Source organism: Hemicordylus capensis, chromosome 13, assembly GCF_027244095.1.
Source record: "Hemicordylus capensis ecotype Gifberg chromosome 13, rHemCap1.1.pri, whole genome shotgun sequence".
Lineage (NCBI taxonomy): Eukaryota > Metazoa > Chordata > Lepidosauria > Squamata > Cordylidae > Hemicordylus > Hemicordylus capensis.
The window spans coordinates 16369782-16390253 of NC_069669.1; the positions used below are offsets into that span (position 1 = coordinate 16369782).

Here is a 20472-nt window from a genome sequence, read left to right on the forward strand (position 1 = left end):
TGATGCAACGCTTCGTTGTGGGCGTTGACACAGCAGGACAAGAGGCCAGAAGTAGGGGCGTAACTATAATAGGGCAAGGGGAGACAGTTGTCTGGGGTCCCACTGCTTTGGGGGGCAGCCCCAGAGGCAAGTCAAATGACTAACTCCCAAGCCGTGCACCCTCCTGGGCTTCCTTCAGTTGTATTCATCCTCCGAAATTGATGTGAGTGTTAAGACCTGGAGCTACCAGAACAGCAGGTCTTTCTCTAGTGCCATTAAATGACTTGCATCGTCCACAATTTACAAAACCTCTTTAAAAATAATTTAGGATGATGTTCTTTTGAGGCATATATATATATATATATATACACACACACATACATACACACACACACACACACACACACACACACACATATATATATATATATATATTTGTTACCACTATTCAGCCTCATTTAAGATTTCTTTACTTTGTGAGCTGAGGGGCGTAGCAAGGCCCATTTTTAAAATCTTGTCTCTGGGCCCACTCCAACCTTGCTACGCCCCTGGCCAGAAGGTAGCTTGAATATTAAAATAATAATTTTTAAAAGGGATGGCATCGCATGGCATATTGGAGATGCCATCCAGGACTACCTCAGGGTTCCAAATAAATTTATAAATATTCTGGGGCAGCTGTATTTCAGCCCAAAGCAATCATCTTGGGGAAATCTGCTGGTGTGCAAACGCCATTCACATACAAAATCACTCGCTGTGAAGTATATTCTGACCACTCACCACAGTAAAAATATCAAAAGAACCCTTCTGGAGCTGGTGAAAACACCATCTAGTCCAGCAGGCCCTCCCTGGCTGTTTGTCCCCAAGAAACTAGTATTCAGATAGGCTGCCTCTGAATTTGGAGGCTCCACAGAGCCATAAGGGCTAGCACCATAGACAGACCTTCTGTGTCTCATCCTTTTCAAAAGCCAGCAAAGCTAATGATCATCACCACATCTGGGGGCTGAGAATGCCACCCTGTGTTACGTGAAGAAATCCAGACTTTTGTCCATCCTGAATGGGCAGCCAGTCGAGCTGGTCTTGGGGTAGCAAGCATGAATTGTCCCCTTTGCTAAGCAGGGTTTGCCCTAGTTTGCATTTGAATGGGAGGCATGTGAGCACTGTAAGAAATGCCTCTTAGGGGATGGGGCCGCTCTGGGTAGAGCATCTAGGTTCCACGTTAGGTTCCAAGTTCCCTCCCTGGCAGCATCTCCAAGATAGGGCTGAGGGAGAGACTCCTGCCTGCAACCTTGGAGAAGCCGCTGCCAGTCTGGGCAGACAATACTGAGCTAGATGGGCCAAGGGTCTGACTCAGTATATGGCAGCTGCCTCTGTTCCTCTGTACCGTCTTCTCACGGGACCAGCTAAAATAACTAAGTAGTTATTTTCCTCTTCATCAGCCGAAAGGGGAAGAGAACAAGGAAAGGAAACACGTGGGCCCCAGAGCAATGGTCGATGGGGAGGAAACGGCAGCGAGAGTGCAAACGGAATATTATCGTAAAGTGAGATGTGATGGGTCTGTTGCGAGAGAGCGAGTGCGGAATCGTGGGAAGGAAACGGGAGTGTGTGGGAGGCCAGAAGCAAGAAAGAGAAAAGATTGTGAATGAGTAACTTGAACAGGGAGTATTTATAGGGTATGGGCTGTGTCACATGCTTCCCCCCTAAGCAGCCACTGAACCGGAGGATCGGAAAAAAAGGGACGTGGCAACGATGCCCCTCGCTGCAAACGAAGATCACGCCTCGCACGGTGTAACACACAGTGGTTGGTTCAGCTCTTGCCTCTGCCGTAAGCACACCGGAGGCCTCTGGCAAGCGGCTCTCTCAGCCTCAGCTGAGGAGGGGAGCTGGCCTTGCATGCAGGAAGGGTCCCCTTTTGCTAAGCAGGGCCCACCCTGGTTTGCCTTCGGATGGGAGACTACATGTATGAGCACTGTAAGAGGTTCCCCTTAGGAGAGGGGGCCGCTCCGGGAAGAGCACCTGCCTGCTTGCATGCAGAAGGTTCCAAGTCCATAGCAACGTAGGAAGCTGCCTTATACTGAGTCAGAACACTGGTCTATCTAGCTCAGTATTGTCTTCACAGACTGGCAGCGGCTTCTCCAAGGTTGCAGGCAGGAGCCTCTCTCAGCCCTCTCTTGGAGATGCTGCCAGGGAAGGAACTTGGAACCTTCTTCTGCTCTTCCCAGAGCAGCTCCATCCCCTGAGGGGAAAATCCTACAGTGCTCATACTTCTAGTCTCCCTTTCATATGCAACCAGGGCAGATCCTGCTTAGCTAAGGAGAGACTTAGCTAAGTCCCTCCCTGAGAGCATCTCCAAGATAGGGCTGAGGGAGAGACTCCTGCCTGCAACCTTGGAGAAGCCGCTGCCAGTATGGGTAGACAATACTGAGCTAGATGGACCAATGGTCTGACTCAGTATGGCAGCTCCCTATGTTCCTATGATTCCCCAGAACCAGAATAGGGGAATACACCACTTTTGGGGCTGCCACCTGACTGATGGAGCACTCTGTGCATGTTTCCTCAGAATAGAGTCCCACAGTGTTCAAAAAGGCTTACTTCTAAGTAAGTGTACAGAGGACTGTGGGCTGAGTCCATGTACCACATGGGCTTTAACTGATTCAGTGTGCGTACAACTAAACTCATTTTTAAGGCAAATCAAACCAAACACATTTTATTTTCAGATCCACTTCAGGAGCTGCACAGCCACCCAGGTGAGAGAGAAAGAGAAATGTTTCTTGCAGAATAGTGCCTGCCCGCTAAAGCGTTTAAATTAATGCTAAATGAATTTGGAAGGAAGGAGGAATGTAGCCAATTAATTGAGATTATGATTCCATATACATTGGTCCCTCTACTTATGAAATTAATCCGTTCCGAATGCACATGTGTAAGTCGAAAAATTCGTAAGTCGAAAAGCGGTTTCCCATAGGAATGCATTGGGAACGGATTAATGCGTTCCGGAGCCTAGAAAAAAGACCCAGACCCCCAGTAAGGCTTGCAAACTGCACAGGAACATTTCTTTTCAAGAATAAACAGGCAGTAAACAGGCAGGCAAGTCAAGGAAACCGCATGTAAAATTCGTAAGTCGAGGAAACCCCATCTAAAAATTTGTAAGTCGAGGAAACCCCATCTAAAAATTTGTAAGTCGAAAAAACTGCATCTAAAACCGGATCTAAAACTGCCGTTTGTAACTCGAAAAATACTTATGTCGAGTAGTTTGTAAGTCGAGTGACCACTGTAGTGTCATCTACCTGTGGCACTTTACGAAGGCTAAGGCGACAGGTCCCTTCAAGGGACTTACAATCAGACCCATAGCCAGGAGGGGAACAAGGGCAGACCTGCCCCCTTAATTTCTCTCTGACCCCCAGCTTTTTCTCTTCCTCAAATAATTTTTAAGTAACAATGTTTCTTGCACTTTAGACTGATGTGGGCCAGATAAGCCCCCCACCCCACAAAAAGCTTTAGGTTGGCAATAGGCCTGCTGGCAATCTAGATATTAACACAAAAGGGAGACACGTGCAGGCAGAGTAAACAGGAAAAGAATATGCCGCTGTTTCAGTGACACATGCTTGAGCTGAGTTATGGAAGGGCAGGGGTTTCCGCCCCTTGGAGGACCCCAGGCGTTATTGGACTACAACTCCCATCCTCCCCCGCCACATTGCAGCAGGGGTGATGGGAGTTGTAATCCAGTAGTCCAGGATTGGGATCCCCTCTCCTGGGGAATGAGGGCTAAAGCATCGGGCCCCAAAGGACAAAAACATCGGGCCCAAGGCTTCACAGAAAGTGTTACAGGCTTCATGGTAGGTTTTAAGAAAGGGTTGGAAGGAAGGAAGGAAGGAAGGACGGAGAAGAGAAGAGAAGAGAAGAGAAGAGAAGAGAAGAGAAGAGAAGAGAAGAGAAGAGAAGAGAAGGCATGATGCAAAGAAGGTGCCAAGGGACAGGACCAAGAATAGGGGGCACCACTGGGGAACTGCTTGACTAGCAGAAGGTTGCCAGTTCGAATCCCCGCTGGTACTATGTCGGGCAGCAGCGATATAGGAAGATGCTGAAAGGCATCATCTCATTCTGCGCAGGAAGAGGCAACGGCAAACCCCTCCTGTATTCTGCCAAAGAAAACCACAGGGCTCTGTGGTTGCCAGGAGTCAACACCGACTCAATGGCACACTTTGCCTTTTTAAAGGAGGAAGGGCAGAGGCATCCGAGGAAGGAGGAGATCTTCAGACAGTTGGAAGTGGTGGGGATGGAGGAATGAAAGTCAGGGACAGGAGATTGGTAGTGGTGGTATTAATAATAGTAGTAGTAGTAGTAGTAGTAGTAGCAGCAGCAGCAGCAGCAGTAGTAGTAGTAGTAGTAATTAATAATAAACTTAAGCATGTGCAATTCCAAAACACCTTGAAGAGCACCTCGATAACATAGGGCTCACGGAAATTACCACCGGTCAATTACAAAAAGCAACTTTACTGGGAACAGCTTACATTTTGCAACAATATTTATAATAACCACAACAATATTGACAATAAAATTCAGGCATCCCAGGTCCTTGGGAAGCACTCAATGTCTGGATAAAATAAACCAGTCCATAACATCTGTCTGACTGTGCAAATAAAGAGCAATAATTTATTTGCTAGCTGCCCCATGACGAATTGTTCTCTGGGCGGTTTACAACACCACATTAAAACATGAGATAAAAACATACATAAAATCATAACAGGGGTGTGTGTGTGTGTGTGTGTGTGTGTGTGTGTGTGTGTGAAAATACAAAAACAATATAAAAGGGAGGGAGGGGCCAGGGCGCGGAGGCCTTTGATGCTAAGGGCAAGAAGCTTGTGCCGGACCAGAGAGAAACAGGACGCCCCGTGAAGGGATTTCGAGGGGAACGCCTTTGCAGCGGAGTGCAGGATGGAGAGGAAGGGGCCACGAGGGGGCCCCACCGGAAAACCAGAGAGGAGGAAGTCACAGCGAGTGAGGCCCAAGGTGTGAACTCAAAGGGACTCCTTTTAAGCAATCTAACCATTCGAGTTAGTATTAGTTAAGCAAACCCACTCAAGGCTGCAGCCCAAGTTGCTTTGCTAATGTCAGTGTTTCCAGACTGCCTTCCCCGGGGAAACCAGGGAGGCAGCAAAAGGCAAGAAAAACCCCTCTGTGGATCCATGGGCGGCAGGCAGCAGGCACACCCGAGGAAGCCTTGCATACACGCTAGTGTGTCTTCTCCTCCACTTGCATGGGTGAGCCCCCACCCAGCAGAACAGAGACAGGCAGGAGATGGGTTATTCCGGTCCGCTGTCAGGTGGGCAGCCAGGAGTTACGTCTCCCAAGAGTAAAAATGGCCAGTAAAGCTGCAAGTTGTGTGTGTGTTTTTTTTAAAGGTTTCTGCGATGGTTGGCTATGTGCAAATTGCATCTCTCTCCACCTCAATGTCCTTCCGAACAGAAGTATGAATTGGCCGTCCCTCTGACCAGGTCTTTGTACAGCTCAGCTGGGCTGTTTTTGAGCACTCAAAAAGTTTTGATCCAGAGTTTTGAGCACTCAAAAAGTTTTGATCCAGAGCGACATTTCTCCAGCAAGTAATGGCTCCACTGTCTAAGTCAGGGTTCCCAGCAGGAGTACAACTCCCATCAGCCATTGAGGCTTTGGCGATGGAGCCGCTCTGGGAAGAGCATCTAGGCTCCAAGTTCCCTCCCTGGCATCATCTCCAAGATAGGGCTGAGAGAGATTCCTGCCTGCAACCTTGGAGAAGCCGCTGCCAGTCTGTGTAGACAATACTGAGCGAGATGGACCTATGGTCTGACTCAGTATATGGCAGCTTCCTATGTTCCTATGTGATGGGAGTTATAGCCTAACAGCATTTGGGGACCTGCCATTGGGAACCCCTGTCTTTAAAATGGTCACCATTCTGCATGGTATTCAAGGAGGTTTGAAGACCACAGATATATGCACTCTCCAAATGATGGCCATCACCCGCTTCACCCCCATCTCTTGTGGCACCTGCCACTATTTTCCAAGAAGCAAGGAGACACTTACATGTCACCACTTGCCCGTCCTCACTAGGCTGCTCGAGTGCGCATGTGCAGCATGTGGGGGAGCTTACATCTGTGTAAGGGTCTTCTCAGGGCATCGGTTCCCAGCACTTGCTTGCACTCAACACTGGAGCACACGTTAATAGGCACCCATAAGCATGTGCAGAGTGCATTCTGCGGCAGAGGAAAGGGAGAGCCCCCACCCACATCAGAAGGCAGGGCTGCCAAGAAGAGGGTCCCCTTTCCCGACAGACTTGAGTTCCTCTTTCTATACAAATGAAGTGGGAGGAAGGGAAAGCCAAACCAAGCTAAGAACTGCTGGGAAATGCTTACAACTTAAGTGACCCGGTCTTGTGGTTGCAAGCATGACTTGTCCCCTTTGCTAAGCAGGGTCCACCCTGGTTCGCATTTGAATGGGAGAGTGTGAGCACTGTAAAATATTGCCCTGAGGGGAGGGGGCCACTCTAGGAAGAGCACCTGCCTGATTGCATGCAGAAGGTCCCAAGTTCCCTCCCTGGCAACATCTCCAAGAGAGGGCTGAGAGAGACTCCTGCCTGCAGCCTTGGAGAAGCTGCTGCCAGTCTGTGCAGACTATACTGAGCTAGATGGACCAAGGGCCGGACTCAGTATATGGCAGCTTCCTCTGGTCCTAAATGACCCAAGGCATGTTTACACCTGTCCAGAGGTGCACCTAGGTAATTCTGGAGCCTGGACCTGAAGGACCTTTGGAGGCCCCCCTGCCCTGCAAATTAAACATTATCATGCTCTGCCAGGGTGACCCCACCACCCAGGACAGACTAAAGAGGATGGGGGGGGCAGGGGCTGTGGAGGCCCTGGACTTGGGCCCCAAAGTCCGGGGGTAAGAGCAGCACCTCTGCACCTGTCGAAAGTTCCAGCCAAGGAGAGAGCAGCATGCAGGCAGAGCCAGGCGGAGAGGAAACGAGGGAGGCTTTCAGGGGCCAGTGCGGCCCGGTCCTGGCACGTCGGCGCCCCTGCCTTCCTCGGGAGTAAGGAGAGAGGAGGGGCCGGCGTGGCCACCGGGCTCAGCGCCTGCCTTCTCCGCCCTTGGCTCTTCTTACCACGAGGGTCTGCAGGGAAGCCCCACAGCCAGGGAACCTCCTCGCGAGTCGGCCTGCAGAGCTCGGAGCGTGGCGGCGGCGGCGGCAGCAGCGAGAAGGCTGGAAAGAGAAACCGAGGGCGGCGGAGGCGGCGGCGGCAAGCGGATCGCGCCTTACCTGGGCAGGCGCGCGGCAAGGGACTTCGGTGCGGGGCGCCTTCAAGGCCACCTGCGGGCCAGCTGCCCGGCGGGCATCCTCGGCCCCTGCGGCTCGGATCCAGCGAGGGGCTGCTGCTGCTGCTGCCGCCTGCGGAAGTGTGGGGCCAAGTCACCCGCCGTGGGGCCGGCCAGGGACGCGCAGGGAGGCGGCCAGGAGGGGCGGGGGCAGAGAGGCGACAGGAAACCCGGCGGCTGAAGAAGTTCAAAGGGGAGAGAGCGAAGGGGGGGGGGGGAGAACTTTGCAAAAGAGGGCGGGGGGGGGGGGAAGGATGCTGACAGCTCCTACCTGGGCTTTCTGCACCCCGGGTGCGCGCGGGCGAGCGAGCGCGGCAATCAAACTTGCTAGGGTGGCGGGCGCGCGCCGCCCCCACTTTTCTCTCCCCCCTCAATTTTTTTTGGGGGGGTAACATTTATGTGCTCCAGTCTGCCAGCTGTCTACCCGCCACACCTAGATCGCCTGCGCTTCCTCCAAGGAGCCCCGAGTGGGGCACATCATGTTTGTGTTCATCTTCACAACAACCCTGTGAGGTAGGCTAGGCTAACTCGGCAAAGAGGCACTCCCCCTCCCTTTTTTTAAAAATAGGGGCGATTCTCTTTATTGAGCAGGCGGAGAGCAACTGCCGCGAGGGTTGCCATAGTCAAGCTTCCAGGGTGGGCGAATCTGCATATTATGAAAATTATGCGGCGGCTAATTTGCATTTTTTAAATTTATTTATTTGACAGGTTTTGTCCACTTTCCCCTCCTTCTCTGCCCTCCCCTGTGATCAGATCCAGAGTAAAATCCGGGCAATCCGGGCAGCACATTTGAAATCTGTGTCAATCTGAGTGGAATTTAGCAGCCGGGTGGAGGAGCCAAAATCCAGGGGCTACCCTAAATTCCAGGGGACATGGCAACCCTAAACTGGCCCTATCCATCCCCAGCACAGCATCCCTCCAATGGCTGCTGCTGGTGTCTATCTTGTGTTTCTTTTTAGATTGTGAGCCCTTTGGGGGCAGAGAGCCTTCTCTCTCTCTCTCTCTCTCTCTCTCTCTCTCTCTCTCTCTCTCTCTCTCTCTCTCTCTCTCTCTCTGTAAGCCACTTTGGAAAACTCTTGTTGAAATATTGTATATAAATATTTGTTGTAGTTGTAGGCTGAGAGAGAAGTGACCCATCCAGAGTCACCCGGTGGGTTTCATGGTTTTGGAGGCCACACTGGACTTTTAGACTGGCTGGAGGTCTGGCAGGAATACTTGGGGCAGGGGCAGCCGTGGGGTGTTTTTCCCACCACCTGCGTGTAGAGAGAGACATTGACCCAGGTTGCACAGCTGTTTGGTTTTCTGGCTGATGGCGATAAAGTCGGTAATATCTATCTATCTATCTATCTATCTATCTATCTATCTATCTATGTATCTATCATATTTGTATACTGCCTGATGTGTACATATCTAGGCAGTGTACAAATTTTAATATTAGAAATCACAGATTAAAAGACATAAAACACAATAAAAACAATATAAAGCAAATTATTTAAATGATCAAAATTAATTCTAATTAAAATCTTATGAGAACAGGAGAGTCTTGAGGGTCTTCCTGAAAACAAGCTGAGAAGGAGACGCTCTTATTTCAGCAGGGAGCATATTCCAAAGCCCTGGGGCAGCCCCAGAGAAGGCCTGGTCCCGAGTTGCCACCTAATGAATTGGTGGCAACCATAACCAGACCAATCCAGAAGGTCGTAAAAGGTAGCAGGGTTCATGACAAAGGAGGCACTCTCTTAAATATCTTCTAAAAAGAATTGCACGTCCTTAATGTACCTGAGAGATTTCCTCTCTTTCCCCTTCATTCCAATCGTTAAGAATTAAGCACGGCAGACAATATATTGCTGTGTAACAAAGATGGGCAATTTGACCCACCAGCTGTTCTTGGACTGCAACTCCCACCCCCCACCCCATGAGCCTGGGATCCCCAGATGGTGTGGACTACAACTCCCATCGTCCCCAACCACAATCTGAATGCTAGGAGTTGTAGTCTAGCAACAACATCTGGGGATCCAGGTTTGGGAACCATGGGCCTATGGGTTGCTGCCAGTTCTTCCTTTCCCATCTAATAGAAATGCCTCCATTATTCCCCAGAGGGCTGTGGCCCAATCACAGGACTCTTAAACGAGTCACAGTCTGAACTAGCTTGGATGCACTGATTACTCATTTATCTGCATGGATTTGCAAAGGATCTGAACAATAATTTTGAAGGGGGGAAACATGGATGCGCCCTGTATGTTGCAGCAGGAGGGATCTTGGAAGAGAAACATAGGATGCTGTCTTACCAAGTCTGACCATTGGGCCCTCTAGCTCTGAATGGTCTACTCTGACTGGCAGCAGCTCTCCAAGGATTCAGAGTCTTCCTTCTGCTCCGTATGCACAAGCTCCCAAGTTCCATCTTTGGCATCACCTGGAGATGCTGGACCTTCTGCATGCAAAGCAGAGGCTCTAGACCAGGCATTCTCAATGTTGGGTCCCCAGATGTTATTGACTTCAACTCCCATAATCCTCAAGCAAAGGCCACTGGGGCTGGAGATTATGGGAGCTGAAGTCCAATAACATCTGGGGACCCAATGAATCCATGCTCTAGCCAGTGATTCTCAAAGTTGGGTCCCCAGATGTTATTGGACTTCAACTCCCATAATCCTCAACCAAAGGCCACTGGGGCTGGGGATTATGGGAGTTGAAGTCCAATAACACCTGAGGACCCAAGATTGAGAATCCCTGCTCTAGACTACCACTGAGCTATGATCCCATCACCCTCCTGTGTGAGACTGAAAAGGAAACACTTCTGTTAAGATAGGTCTTCTGATCTGCAGGGTTGTTGTTGTTTTTAAAGGTACTTGTATTTATACTAATTAAGTTAAAATGATTCCTGATTAGGATGTGATCCCCTCTCCCCCGTTGATTAAAAGAATTTTAAATTAATTAATCTCTTCGCGGCCCTGCTCCCCTGGAACGATTGCCTAGCTAGCCAATTCTGTATCTCTCTGAAGGTGGCTTTATTCTAACCCATATTGCTCATGGTCCTTTACAAGCATGTCGAATGGGATGAGGGTGAGGCTGCCGGCTTCTGACCCGGAGCTGCCTCTTTAAAAATAATAGTGATGCCTTGAGGATAACCAGCTGTGGATAATCCTGTTGTGGGGAGGATCTGGGCTTCTGGAAGCACGCATGAATTGTCCCCTTAGCTAAGCAGGGTCCACCCTGGTTTGTGTCTACTGCCCTGCTGCTAAGTTACCTGTTCCAGGTATCCACCAAGATACCTGGGACTGTTGGACTATGACTCCCATAATCCCTAGCCACAGAGGCCAATAGGGATGATGGGAGTTGTAGTCCAATAGCTGGAGGGCTGCCTGGTCTACACTGAAGTCTCTGCCAGCACTACCTGGGGAGGCTACCAGGTACTTAATCAGAGTCCTGCATAAAAAGCAGATGCTCTTTCACTGAACCCCATCCCTTACGGAGAATATCTTACAGTGCTCCTGTGTATGCCCATCTAAATGCAAACCAGGGCAGATTCTGCTTAGCAAAGGGGACAATTCAGGCTCACGGCTGCAAGACCAGGTCTCCTCCCCAGACTTGTGCCTTTAAATCTGCTTCAACCACCTGTAAACCACCTTGCTCAACTTCTTAGCTGCTGGAGAGCATTTTGATCTCCTCAACCATATGTAAAATGCTTGCAGTCCTGAGGGGTTTTTTCTTTCCCTGTGATTGCATTCGCAAAAGGGGGAGACACCTTTTGGTGCTGCACCCTCCAAGTGAGTGGGGTGTGTGTGTGTGCGTGCAATAAAGGTCATTAATGAATGGGAAGTAGAGAAACAAGTGTTTCTGGCTGCTAAAAGGGCTTCTCTTCTACTCTTTGGAGAAGTGTGGTCTGCACCAAGCTGTGCACAATCAGAACGGAAACCCAAAGATCTATTTCTAAGAACTTCGTCATGCAGAACGGCAATCCCACATTTTCCTCACCTCTGAAAAAGGAAGTCAGTCCCTTGCCACAAGAGAGGAACTGGATGAGATATGCCAGCCCAGTCAGGCTATCCAGAGAAGTATCAGTAACACCATCGCCAAAGTCCGGAAGCCGTGCAAATGAGTCCTCTTAGTAAAGTACTTTCAATCTTACCAGGTTAACATTCAAGGCAGCCAGTGGGTGGATACAGGTAACCAGTGGCGGTTTTCCAGGAGCTGTCCCAGACAGGCAGCTTGACTGCTGACAATTCCCTGCAAATTGAGCAAAAAGGCACCTTTTAAAAGTGCTGATTCTCTTTATTGAGCAGGAGGAGAGCAACTGGCCCTATCCGTCCCCAGCACAGTGTCCCTTCAGTGGCTGTTGCTGGTGTTTGTCTTATGTTTCTTTTTCAGATTGTGAGCCCTTTGGGGACAGGGGTTTGTTTTTTGTTGTTGTTGCTTAAAAAATATTTATTTATTTGCTTATTTGTTTGTATGTTTATATCTATGTAAACCGCTTTGGGAACTTTGTGTTGAAAAGCGGTATATAAATATTCGTCGTATTTGACTGCAGCAGGAAGTCGCTATAATCAAGCCGTTTTGAGCACTGCACCAGATCACCCTATTACCTGTGCAACTTAGACATATAAATTTGATAAATAAATATATAAATACATAAAAATAAACTGTCCTTGTGGATCAGATGAAGGTGAAAATTTGGCTAATATTTTACTTTATTGTAATTTGTATAGCATTCCACGTCGTGAACGGATTTTACCCCTTTTAGAAGGTTGACAGGGAAGAGCAATGGATTTTTATGCAACTTCTCTTGCGGATAAGAGTACACGTGTATATCTTGTGCTGCCAAATTTTGTGCCATTGCATATAAGATTCATCAAGTAATGGCAAAGACAGGCTCCCCCTATCAGTTAGTTAAGGATGTGTTCCTGCTTTGGGTAAACTCCTACAACAAAAACTACTACAACTACTACAACAACTACTACAACAAAAGTATCCAAAGCGGTTTACATAGAGAAATAATAAAGACATAAAATGGCTTCCTGTCTCCAAAGGGCTCACAATCTAAAAAGGAAACAGAAGAGAGACACCAGCAAGAGCCACTGGAGGGATGCTGTGCTGCGGATGGAGAGGGCCAGTTGCTCTCCCCCTGCTCAATAAAGAGAATCGCTACTTTTAAAAGGTGCCTCTTTGAAGGGTCTCTTATCTAAATGGAAACATATCGGCAGCCAGTGTCGTTCTTTCAACACAGGAGTAATATGGTCTCTCCTGGATGACCCAGAGACCAACCTGGCTGCTGCATTCTGGACCAACAGCAGTTTCCAGACTACATACAAAGGCAGCCCCACGTAGAGTGCATTGCAGTAATCCAGCCTAGAGGTTCCCAGCAGATGTACTGCCGTTTCGAGGTCGTTCATCTCAAGAAATGGACGCAGCTGGCGTTATCAGCCAAAGCCGATAAAAAGCACCTCTGGCCACTGCCTCAATCTGGGACACCAGGGAGAGGTTCAAATCCAGAAGCACCCCCAGACTGCATACCTGTTCCTTCCGGGGGAGCGTGACCCCATCCAGAACCAGCAGATCAAAATAGTCTGATAAGTTCCGACCCAGCACAATAAGTACCTCCTTATCTGGATTCAGCCTTAGTTTGCTATCCCTCATCCAGCCCATTACTGCCTGCAGGCAGGCATTTAGGGAGGCTATGCCTTCTCCCGATGATGTTGACATGGAGAAATAGAAGTTGAGCAACCTGCTCTAGACATTTCCTATCTCTATGGCCAAGACCACTGACCATGTGGTTATGTGCACACCATAATTTACCGCTGGACAAATGGTAATTCACTCTACTTCCGATTGCTTGAATGGATTTAGATTTTATGTACATAAACAAGGATGTATGTGATCAGTAGACTCCTGCTGACGAAGCCTTTAGCAGCTATTATGCAAAATGCTTTTTAAAAAACCAAACAGCACTGGGGATTCTGAAATGGAAATTGCAAGTTAACATTTGTCGCATGAATGCCCAAGTTTATTAGGTATAGGGTTGCCATGTCCCCGAGAATTTAGGGTAGCCCCCAGATTTTGGCTCCTCCACCCGGCTGCTAAATTCAACCCGGATTTAAACAGATGTACACAGATTAAATGTGCTGCCCGGATTGCCCGGATTTTACTCTGGATCTGATCACATGGGAGGGCAGAGAAGATGGGGAAAGTATACAAACCTGTCAAATAAATAAGCAAACATGCAAATTAGCTGCCACCTAATTTGCATAATATGCAATTTTTGCAAAATATGCAAATTAGGCCACCTGGATTGGGGGAGCTTCAATATGGCACCCCTAATTTGGTACAGATTCAGCTGAAGTGCTGAATGGGTCCTCTTCTCCCAAAGAACAGGTGCAAACATTTGGGGAGGAGTGTGCAGCTCTGAGTGGGGGGGAAACAACAGATCTGAGCCATTCCTCCCCACTGTATGGTAGCAAACAGTCCATTTGTCAGAGAGCTGTTGTTTCACTTGACTTTCTGATGAGAGTACTTTTGCAAACATTGCCCAAAACATGCATTCCTCATTCAGGCATCACAAAAGGATGTGTGGACACGAGGCACGTTTGGGGAAACATATATACAAATATACAGATCCGGACATATTTTTATTTTGCAGATAGCAATCATGGGGGCATGCTTCTAGCTTGGTCTGGGAAGGAGAGCTGATTTTGCAGTAGAAAGCATGAATGGTTTCCTTTGCTAAGCAAGGTCTACCCTGGTTTGCATTTGGATGTGACTACATGTGAGCGCCATAAGATAGTCCCCTTAGAACAGTGATTCTCAACATGTGGGTCCCCAGATGTAATTGGACTTCAACTCCCATAATTCCCAACCAAAGGCCACTGAGGCTGGGGATCATGGGAGTTGAAGTCCAATAACATCTGGGGACCCACACGTTGAGAAACCCTGCCTTAGATGATGGGGCTGCCTGTAGCTCCTAGTAAAGGATCTTTCTTGCATAGAGAAAGTCCCAGATTCACTCTCTGGCATTTATGGATAGGACTGGGAAAGATTCCTGCCTGAAATCCTTGGAGAGCTGCTGCCAGTCAGTGTAGACAACAGTGAGCTAGATGGACCAATAGTCTGACTCAGTATAAGGCAGCACTCATGTTCTTATGTCGGGGCTGTGGCATAGAGAAGGACAGTTATCCCCCCAGGGATCCCTTAATTTAAATTCACACACACACACATGCCCAAAGCTTTAAGCAATGGAGGGAAACACTTTATAGAATGAGATATACCACTCCAATTTGTTTAATCTGTGATTCAGTTTATTTAGTGATGTGATTTTAAGTAACATGTTATGTACGTGTAGCATGAATGACACAGCACTCGGGATTGCCAATGGAAAGGCAGGATATATCTATCTATCTTATATATATTTCTGAAAGAGCTGGAAATATGCTCCTTATGGACACATAACCAGAGCACTTGCGGGTGAGAGGAAGGCGCTGGCATATTTGGGGTAACCTGAGTCATGCTGGTTTCACAAACATCTGAAGGGGAAAAGCCCAACACTTCTCCCATGGAAATCAATGGAACAGAATGTTTGTGGACTCAGAGTGCCCTTAACAGACAACTAGGTGGGCAGAGTTAATGCTACGTAGTTGTAAGAAGCAGGGGGAAGGGGGTGCTTGAACAAAAAGCGTGGGGAGTTTCCCAGCTTGAAGAATACTTCCTCAAGACAGTCACAGCCACTTCTGCTTCTGAGGGGGAAAGGTGTCTAAAACAGTCTCCATGCTCACACACAGGCGCAGGCAACATATGCACACCACGGATACCCTGCAACATTTTGCTGTGTGGACTGTGTCACCCATATTTCTAAATACATTAAAACTTGCAAGCACAACTTTGGGTTAGACTGCCCCTACATGCTGAAGCTCTGCTGCAACTCCCACACCTGCAGCCACGTTTCGTAAAGTACATCGGCCATTCCAGTCATGGAACGCACACACACACACCCCCGCCCTACTCCCAGGTCTACTCTGTGGCTTTTTTTGGCCCAGTGCCTGAAGATTCAGAGGCTGTGAGATCTTTTGGACCACTGAGCTGGGCTTGAGGTTATTATTGGAGGGGTCAGCGCAGAGGCGGCTGGGCCACAGCAATCTTTGAGTAATTCCAATTATGGGGAATCTGATGGCTCTTTGCCCTTGAAGGAGCCTCCATTTCCCACTCCCGATCTGCTGTCTCTGGTACTTTTTATCTCTGCCCCCCGGGGAGCAATCCTCAGGCCCACGCAGGGATCACCCTCTGCTCCAAGCGTGCCGCTTTTTGTCAACGTTATGGTCCCCCGAGTCCCTGAGGACCAGAAATGCATTTCACAAACTATTGATCAGAGCATTAATAGTGTACATTCCTCTCGGTTGTCAGAGCTCGGCACTCTCCTCTTGTAGGCCGGACATAAACCATTTCCAACGCTTGACATATTTTAGAGCCAATGAATGACAGTACTAAATGCCCTCCTCATGTTTTATATATGCGGCGCTTTCTCGGAGATCGTTAGTGTTAATTATTCTCACTGCCCGCACTCCATTATTCCCTCTTCTGAGAGCTGGTTTCCCCATACAAGCCCGTTTTCCTGCACAACTTGCCACCTGTGGATAAGGAGCTGATGAAACAGCTGCTGTCCTTGGGCTTTCACATCAGAAACGTCCCTCGGTGCCTCCGTCCGGGGCACTGAACTGCCGCCCCGCCCCGTCCCCGTGACATCTTTGAGGGTGATGGTTTAAACTCCAGATAGAGTCTGTTCCCATCTGTGGATTTATGAGAAAGAGTCAAGCAGTGTTTCAATAGCCCAAAGTGGCGAGCATATCTTTTTCCGAGGCCTGCTATCAATCTGAAATCTCTCTTCCTGTCTCCGGTGGTGACCCTGCCGTCTTTGGCACATTGGCACAGGCTACTGTGTGAAACAGGACGCAGGATAGGATTTGGGCCTGATCCACAAGGGTTGTTCTTATGCCAGCACTAGGGTTGCCAATGTTTCATTGCCAGAAATGAGAGACACAAGTTTAGGGGGGGCTAAGGGGCTGGCTGGGGGCAGGAGGTATATAGCACATCTGCTTTCCTTTCTAGTCACTACTCTTGTGTAGAGAGATCAATAAATAGGAGAATTAATCAAGAGCCGGAGTATCATTGACGTATATGTAACTGAATTCTATGCTATTGAATAATGCCAGCATTGTTATTATTTAGAACATATTCAGTGTTATGCTACTTTTCAGCCCCATACTTCTCAAAAATAAGAAGCTGCTCGCCCTGCCACCAAAATGAGAGACAAATGCTGAACCTCTAGGGACCAACATTTCCTCCCTGAAATGAGGGACGTCCCGCGTAATGAGGGACAGTTGGCAACCCTACTTAGCACAGTATAAAGTAACCAGCCTCCAAGGGAGGACACTCCGTTAAGCAGTCTATGAGCCAGCGGCTGTGCTTTCTTTTGTGTTCTGTAAGGAACTGGGTGTAAACCCCTGCTGCAAAGGAATTTAAATCATTTCACACAAGAGGATCCAAAAATAATTCCAAAAGCAAGATCGGAGGCCAGGAGCGTGATCATGTAAGAGGCGGGAGCTACCAGAAGACTGAGGTCGGAATGTTTGCCAAGAAACCTATTATGCATAAATGGCAAATTAACGGGGTTGTTTAGCACAGACATTGCAATACAAGTATTTGGGGGTCATCTTCCAGGTGACAGGTAGCTGGAAAGAGCAAACTAAGGCCATTGAAACAAACGCCCAGAGGTCTACTACTGGGATTTTGAGATTCTTCTTTTCGGCAAGGGGCAGATATGTTCCAGCTGCCATTAAGGTCTTTCAAACTAAGGTAATCTCACAGCTTCTTTATGGCTCACAAATTTGCATATACAGTATCGTGACTTTTGTCCGCTTGAAAGGATCCAGTCCAAATTTCTCAGGGCTATTTTTTCAACCCCCTGTTGTGTGTCAAATGTCAAGCTGCAACTGGAAGCTGGTTTGTTAAACTTGGAGTCCTCTGCCTGGATTTATATTTTCAACTTCTGGCTGAAATTGATTTCCCCCACCCCTTTCTGGCTTATCTCCCTTAATCTTTAAGGATGAATACCCCTCTGATTGGACCCTCTTAATCACTGGAAAATTAAAAGTATATGGACTGTCAATAGAATTTCTTCTCCCCCTGGGCTATAATGCCGGAGTGATTCTTATGCAGAGTATTATTGATATGGGACACCAGATAGATTTAGGTCGGGCATCAAGCTACAGGTGGTTTGCAGCAGTTAAGCCCTTGCAAAAACCAGTCAACTCTCTGTATAATCGGACACATCCAACCCACAGAAAAGCCCTAATGCTAGCCCGGATGGATGTGTTGCCCTCTGTGGTATTAGAGGGTAGATTTAGGAGGGTTCCTTTTTGGAGAGATTGTGTCCATATGGGAATGGTGATGTTGAAATGGTAGGTCATGTGCTTTTGTATTGCTCATTTTATCATGATCTGCGTCTTAGATTTATTGCCCCTCTTATTTTTAGACATCCAAATAATTCTGAGTTTTATATAAACTTACTTATTTCTGCTACGTATACCGATGTCTCGGATCTGGTAGCCAAATTTTGTACAGCTGCGATTAAGAGCCACATACGGTATGTAGGAGATGCTTAATTCAGGCTCTTAATTGGTTTTGTTTTTATTTTGCTATGTTATTCCATTTTATATTTTATGTAATAGTTCTTCATTGTATATTTTATGTGTATGTTTATATATATATGCATGAACTGTTTATTGATGTTCACTTTTGGGGACACTTGTAATGGGATTTGATTTGTGTGCTGATCTTTGATTGTAATAAACTGAATAGAAAAATTGAGAGGCGGGAGCTGGGTAGGACAGCTGTTCAATCAATCAATCAAATCAAATCAATCAATCAATCTTTATTTCAGTCTTTGACCAGCATAAAGTAGATTACATTAGTGTGGCATTAAAACAGCATTAATGGAATAGTCTCCCTAGTGAGGTTCACCTGGCTTCATCACTTTCTTCTTTTAGATGCCAGGTGAAGACCTTTTTGTTCACTCAGGCCTTTTAAATTTTAGATTTTGATCTGTTTTTAACTGATTTTTTAAAAGTCTTTAAAAAATTGTTTTGTATTGTATTTTGTACTTTGAGTTCTGTATTTTCTTTCCCCCTCCTTTTTTTTTGGTCTGTTATGACTTAATGTGCTGTGTGTTTTAATCTCATGTCTTATTTATCTTATTCATTTATCTTATTTTTCATCTTATTTATTATTTCTCTATGTAAACCGCTTTGGAAACTTTTGTTGAAAAGCAGTATATAAGTATTTGTTGTTGTTTTTGTCTTAATGTGTTGTAAACCGCTCAGATAACAATTTGTTATAGGACGGCTAACAAAGTTGTTTATTATAGGAACATAGGGAACATAGGAAACTGCCATATACTGAGTCAGACCATTGGTCTATCTAGCTCAGTATGAACTTCACAGACTGGCAGCGACTTCTCCAAGGTTGCAGGCATTATGATGATGCTATTTACACACCGTCTACTAGATGTTATTGACTAGATTTGGTACTTTAATTATCGGGCCCTTTCCAAGGGTCTAGGATAACTAAAGAAAAATCAAAGATAGTGTTGCAGTATTTGTGCTGTCCCAAGTAGTGTGGCCTTCTGTAGTTGATGTGTTGTAATTTTATCGATGCCCAAGGTGTCTTTTGGTACTGCACCAAGGGCACCCACAAGTATTGGCACCACTATTGTTTCCTTTTTCCAGAGCCACTCAATGGTGCCCATGGTGAGAACAAGAAAAATGAATTCTATACCGGATCGATCATTGCCCTGGTCAACAAGGGCTGCGTCGAGTGCTAGAAAAATGGGTTACAGGACTCCGGATCTTCAGCTGAGCAACCAGAGCTGGAGACTGTAGAGCTGATGGAAGAACAAACTCAATGAGAAAATCAAGATAATATTATTATTGTTGTTGTTATTGACTATTAATTATCATCATCATCATCAACATCAAAACAGTCTATGCCTGGAACTATGAGTATAGAAGCTAAAAGCTTTTCATCCACTCCCAGTAAAATGCTGGGGAAATAATCTGGCCACACCAGTCTGACCCAGTTCCCCACCTCCCACAGGACCAGTCTCCTAGGGATGTGCGAAACATTTCGGATACAAAACGTTTTGTACGCAAAACAGCCTGTTTTGGGTGTTTTGTAGACAAAACAAAACACCCATTTTCCAGATCCAAAAGTTTTGTATACAAAACAAAACGTCCCTGTTTCGGCTACAAAACGTTTTATTGTTTCAGACCTCCATTTTGTGGTGATGTCTGAGTCAGTCTCCATTTTGTGTTTGACATCTCTTTGAATTTCCCACCCTTCCAGCCTTCTGATCAGTGACCTAAATCATGGGCTGACATGCTGACAATTCCCTCCTTGTTCCCCATTGGCTCTTTTGCTTCTCCCCACTCTTTACTGACCCCACATTGGCCAGGGGAAGGGTTGCTAACCCATGGGGTGCTGGGTTCTGCTGTTTCTGTGGTGTTCTGAGTGTAGATTCACTGGTAGCATATGAGAATGGATTCTTGTTTTTCACTGAAAATCTCATATGCTACCAGAGAATCTACAATGAACACCACAGAAACAACAAAACCCGGTACCCCACAGGCTTGTGGGTGTGGGGGCGGTTGGCACCCTATGTGCACTACACAACCCCTCGCTCTGGGCAACCCCAGTGCCCCCCAAGTGGAATTATGGGGCTGCTGAAACCTCCATTATTCCCCATGGGAGAAATCTTAAAGACACGTAAACTTCAACAAATCACAAAAGATCAGCCCTTTGCCCAATTCCTTTGAAATAATTCTGGAAGTTTCCTTGCCCCCATTGGGCACTACCACCCACCACACTCTGCTCTGGGTCATCCCTTTCCCCTTGATTTGAAGCGATACATTTGCTGGAATCCCCATTATTCCCTATGGGAAAATTCTTAAAGATGTGTAAACTTAAAAAAATTCACACACAAAAACCAGCCCTTTGCCTAATTCCTTTGAAATTTGGGTGGTAGCTTCCACCCATTGGACACTACCACCACCACCCACTCTTTTTGCCCTGGGACCCTTTTAAAAAATCCAAATCGATTTGGATTCGGATTCGGAAAATTTG

At 47.1% G+C, this 20472-nt stretch overlaps 1 protein-coding gene across 4 annotated transcripts in view; it reads right to left on the reverse strand.

Moving 5' to 3' along the window:
• Nucleotides 1-7397, reverse strand: part of CARD11 (caspase recruitment domain family member 11) — a 104825-nt gene extending 97428 nt beyond the window's left edge. For all 4 annotated transcript variants that reach the window (XM_053276118.1, XM_053276120.1, XM_053276121.1 and 1 more), the window contains exon 1: nt 7262-7397. The gene's annotated coding sequence lies outside the window, so the exon portion shown is untranslated. The remainder of the gene's footprint in view (nt 1-7261) is intronic.
• Nucleotides 7398-20472: the final 13075 nt, after the last annotated feature.